A 6,092-nucleotide genomic window follows, 5' to 3' on the forward strand; every position below is an offset into this window, starting at 1 on the left:
TAATGGCCTGGTGTTGCAATAATTTAGTTAATATTTTCTTGAAAACGCTGCAGAAGAAGGCAGATGCTGCAGCAGGGAAGAAGAAGAAGATGCTGCAGTAGGGAAGAAGATGCTGCAATAGCGTCATTAACACTACAGGAGCAGGTGCTTCAGTATGGAGTTCATCTGGTCGATAGGGTTCGGGTGGCCTCAGAAATGGGCTCTAAAATTGCTTTAATTTCTTCAGAAATTTACTGAACTGAGAACTGATAATTGCGAGTGTGTGGCATAGAGCCAGGGTGGCGTTGGGGGGGACAGAATGTATCCGAGGGAGGGGTAATCCTTACTGTGGGAAGGGGGTGGTGGCTCAGTGATGGTGGAGGTGGAATCATGATGGGAGAGTAGCCTTAAATTTAGGGGTGCAGCCGTGGAATGGGTGGAGGTGCTACAGCCCATTGTGGCTGTATATTTAGTTTTGATGCTATGTACTAGATGGAGTTTCCTTCTTTGTATCTCAAAAGAACCTATTCTAAGACAACCTAACCCGCTTACATCATCCCTATCAAACTTAATGTTGTCTAATGAAGTCTAACTTCTAATTTCTTTGATCTAAGTTAATCTAACTAGACCAAACCTTAGTCTAAGCTAACTTACCCTAGTCTAATGTGACCTAACCTCATCTAATCTAAGTTTAAGCTAAAATATCCAACTTAACGTAATTGTATTTTTACTTAATACTTAATATTTTTACTTAATAACTTAAGTAACTTAACCTAAGTTTAGTTTATCTAGCCTAACCAAACTTAACTTAGCATAAGCTATTATAACCTAACCAATCATAACCTAAATCTCAGTCTAGTTAACCTAGCCAAACCTAACTTAACATAGCATAAGCTAATATAACCTAACCTAACCTAACCTGGTCTAACTTAAACCGGACAAACCTAACCTAATCACATTTGCACTTAGAAAGATTGCATGAATCCTGAGGAGTCGTTGGTTGAAAGCATGATTGCTTTCAAGTGGAAATCTCAGTTGTGTAATATCCGTGGCGGAAGATCTGAAGTGAGCTTCAAATAGCTCTTCTCTCGCAGAGTGACTTACAACAGCTGTTTGGGAGAACCCAGAAGTTACAAAAGTCAGTAGAATGGGTCCTATGAGAGCCTGAAGGTAAGAGAACTATAGCATCAATTCTAAGCAAAGTTTAACCACGAAACGTAGAGTGGTTCCATGAGCATAAGAATTATAACCTTGTAGCAAAATTAATTACTATTTTTTAAACAGTAAGACAGTCAAACTGTCTTGATCCTGGGCTTGTCTTAGGCAATCAAGAGGACTGACCTAAGCCAAAGTAAGAGTGTAGGTACAGTGAATAGTGTTAACAGTGCCAAAGTGTTAGCAGAACACTTTGTTGTGGGTGGATCTGACACATTGAATCAGTGACACAAATATTGACAAATGTAACAGTGCCACAGCTGCAGTAGAATTTGTGAGGACGGTTTGCCCTGTGAAGGGCAATCACGATTACAGAGCAGTGTATTTACTGTGCCAACTGGACTACAGTGCCAGGGAGAGGGTCTCAAGAAGCTCCAGAGCGCAGGTATTTGCATGGGTGGACGTATATTAATAACAATTTATAGACAAGTGGAGGCCTATGTTAGAATGGTCTACCGAAACCGGGAGCATGGGCCTGCCCTGGAGGTATTAAGCAGTCAACAGGATATATGGGAGTCCGGATCCTTTACCTCGTGAAGAATCCTCACGTGGTGCGTCCACACGCAACAAAGGTGAGAGGAACACTGAGGCATTGAACACTGAACAAGACAATCACTATGGTTTGCAAGAACACCAAACCAAGCAAATCTGAGTCATATGTTGACCAAACCACACACTAGATGATGAAGAGACGACGACGTTTCGGTCCATCTTGGACCATTATCTTAGTCGTATATTCATATGAATCAAAGATTGATCTTCTCGTTCAGGAGGATGAAAAAAACGAAATGAGAGTCGTCTCAAAATATTGGGTGAGAGTGAGAACGTCTTCAACTTGCGAAGACGTCGCTATCCATCTCTATGTAAACTTAGAAGTGAAGACCTCGCAAGAAGTATTTGGAGACACTGACAATTTACCTCTTGCGTTGCGTCTGTCTCTGGCAAGATATATGCCTCCGGATTTACTGGAGAAGTATGGCGGTCCCTTGACACAAACATGCATCACGAGGTCTGAAAAGTTAGAGAATATGTTTCAGATGTGGTCAAGTTTCACTTGGTGTTCGTGAAGTTCCTGGTATTATGCTTCCTCTTGTGATCTCGGCTGATCATACTATCTTGAAGTTATCTTGAGATGATTTCGGGGCTTAGCGTCCCCGCGGCCCGGTCCTCGACCAGGCATCCTTTTTGTTACACATCTCAGGAAACAGCCCGTTGCAGCTGTCTAACTCCCAGGTACCTATTTATTGCTAGGTGAACAGGGGCATCATGGGTGAAACAAACTCTGCCCATTTGTTTCTGCCTCCGCCGGGGATCGAACCTGGAACTTAAGGACTACGAATCCCGAGCGCTGTCCTCTCAGCCGTCAGAAGGTCAGGCTCAACCGTTCAATAGTATTTTACGCATTCACGAAATAATTGTGAAAACGCATGGTTCACAAGCCATAAATCACTAAGATCTTTATGACCCGACTAGGATTGGGACCTGCATTACCAGGGCTCATCCCACTACCATTCACAGTACAAATACAACTTCACCAGTAATTGCCTCTAAGGATGGGTTAGTTCTGGAGCTTATTAACTAAACTTCATGTACTTGGAAGTGAAGTTGTGGAGGCCAACTTTAACACAGCTTTAAATGTAAACAGAACAGAGCCCTGGAACCTATTCACCAGTGGATTGAGAGGTGGGACCAAAGAACTGTGGCTCATCCTTCCCACAATTACAGCCAGGTGAGAACACCTGGGCCTGCTAACAACCATGATAACTGACTACGGGTTTAAGTTCTAGAGCGTAATGTGGGCCGTAACTCAAGCACCCACAGGCAGCCTCGGCCTCCCCAATGGTAATACTGGGAGATAAACTTACATCTTCTTTACGACTTTCACTTAATCCGAAGTAGGGTGTTTTCCTCCTCAAGAGCAAACCTCATTTTCTTAATGGTTGCTGTGATTAAGGCGGCTTCTCTGTTTATCTCTAGTTAACATAACAAATATGTGTTGGCCCTGCACCAGATGTGCTTCTCAGTGCCTTTCAGAGTCAAAATGCACATCAGACCACGATAATAGGTGTCTATGCTTAGATCTTCTCTGTGACAGAGCTATACTTCAAGATGTGTGCGAAAATACTATTTAGAGTATATACATAACATGGATTATAACGAACAGATACTTAATCTAGTCTATAGTGAATAAATATATAATGTGTGTATTATATAGTGAACAGGCATGTAATGCATAGCCATTATGCTGAGTATAGCATACAGTCATATCATGTAAACTAGAGTGAGGATTATTTACAGTAAAGAGATATGAAACATAATGTCAACTATAGTGAGGCTTATTCACAATAAAGAGATATGATACCCTATGTAAACTATAGTAAACAAAAAAAGGCAAATTAGGCGACCAACATATGATGCAGACTATGTAAACAAACACATTATATACACCAAAGTATGAGCATAATTTGTCTTTAAAAAAACAATGCATACTAAAACAGACACAAAATCGAGGACAACAGGCATAAACAGGAGAATAAGAACACGGCAAATAGTGTTCTTAATGTTCTTCAATTCTTGAACAGTAAGATTATTAAATTACAAAATTGTTAAATAAATTTGGTAAATTACCAAATTTGCCAAATTTAGTAAACTATTTGGCAAAGTTGAGCAACATATTGTAAACTTAACACATTTTTGGGGGCGAATTTTCTCACTGCATTTATTATTATAATATGTGCGACGTGCTTTGCTACGGCAAACTTAAAAAAAAATCAGTGGATAACAAAGCTTGAGACCAATAGAATCAACATTCTTTAACTCTTCATTTAAGAGTTCCGGACTAACAGCCCGAAGAGCTCTTAGATACATAGAAAAAAAAATTGATTGTTTCACATTGTATCTATGCCCTGAGACATAATGAATATGAGATAAATTATTCGTAGGCTTTCTGTAAACACTAAACTTTAGTGAAAAGTCTTTCCTATGAATAAATAGATCTAGAAATGGCAATTCAGTTATATAGACTTTCAATTACATAGACTCCCCATCTTCCTAGTTAAAGATGGACATGGGGCTCAACCCCACCAACCCAATGTTGGTGGTCGGTTGGATACAATCACTGTGGCTGGATACAATCACAGTGACTGGATACAATCACTGTGGTTGGATACAATCACTGTGGCTGGATACAATCACTGTGGCTGGATACAATCACTGTGGCTGGATACAATCACTGTAGTTGGATACAATCACTGTGGCTGGATACAATCACTGTAGTTGGATACAATCACAGTTCACCATGCAAAGCTGTTTGAGGTTGACCGCAACACTCTGCCTATCAACTTCGAACAGACAGACAGACAGACAGACAGACAGACAGACAGACGTGCTCTCTGATAGATATAGATGACCTTCTCTTGGGAAGAAAGTTGAGAATTAACTCTCCAAAAGCTCATTATACAATTTCATATAGTCTTATGTTAATAGAGGTTCCTCACGGGCTCACCATAGCCCGTGCTACATGGAACTTTGTTCCAGGTAGCGAATCTTTAACAACAACAACAGAGGTTCCCGTATAATAGGTGGGACAGATTCTGTTTCGTTGACTATATCATCAGTGGAAAGCGTTATTGAGTAGGAACCTACCTTAAGAACTTGAATAGAGAGTAAGAACTTGAGTAAGTAACAACTTGAGAAGAGTAAGGACCTGCCTTACTCTACTGAGTTCCTCCACGTCAACCTTCTTCCAACTGGGCTGTGTGTGTGTGTGTGTGAGAGAGAGAGGGTGCTGTTGAAACAGTCGTCGACAACTCTATGTACCTGTAAGGATACTAACTATACAAACATTAAGTCACATTCATTTGCTTCCTTCCAACAGTGTGGAAACCACCATTCCTTAAGGAGACTGTTACATCTGGGAAAGGCAGTTTACATTCACCCTCCATCTCGTTAGTGAAACTTAAAAAGGAACTTCGCTTGAATGCATCCTTAAGCTGTAGCAAACGTTCAATATACGATACGTACAAGATTATGTCATTAACATACATACAGTAGACGTCAAGTTTTATGTCTATGTTAGAAAGAACTTTCTGATCTTTAGGAGCTACGTAAAAATTCCCAAGTAGGACACCTAGGGAATTAACCCCCTGATACCACCTGCTTGTTTCAGCAGTAGAGTATTATAAATAGAACAGATTCGGCAGTGTTGACTACATCAGAGGTACAGATCTCGTCTGGGACAACAATTTCAGAGCTTGCTCAGAACACCAATTGCAGAGCTTGCTCAGAACACCAATTGCAAAGCTTGCTAAGAACACCAATTGCAGAGCTTGCTCAGAACACCAATTTCAGAGCTTGCTCAGAACACCAATTGCAAAGCTTGCTCAGAACACCAATTGCAGAGCTTGCTCAGAACACCAATTGCAAAGCTTGCTCAGAACACCAATTGCAGAGCTTGCTCAGAACACCAATTGCAGAGCTTGCTCAGAACACCAATTGCAGAGCTTGCTCAGAACACCAATTTCAGAGCTTGCCCAGAACACCAATTGCAGAGCTTGCTCAGAACACCAATTGCAGAGCTTGCTCAGAACACCAATTGCAGAGCTTGCTCAGAACACCAATTGCAGAGCTTGCTCAGAACACCAATTGCAGAGCTTGCTCAGAACACCAATTTCAGAGCTTGCCCAGAACACCAATTGCAGAGCTTGCTCAGAACACCAATTGCAGAGCTTGCCCAGAACACCAATTGCAGAGCTTGCTCAGAACACCAATTGCAGAGCTTGCTCAGAACACCAATTGCAGAGCTTGCTCAGAACACCAATTAGACAGTTCGTTCGGGAAACCTTTGTCACACAAGTGACAAAGAAAACCGAATGACAAATGAGTGTAAATTTAATTAT

Source organism: Procambarus clarkii, chromosome 62, assembly GCF_040958095.1.
Source record: "Procambarus clarkii isolate CNS0578487 chromosome 62, FALCON_Pclarkii_2.0, whole genome shotgun sequence".
NCBI classification, from domain to species: Eukaryota; Metazoa; Arthropoda; class Malacostraca; order Decapoda; family Cambaridae; genus Procambarus; species Procambarus clarkii.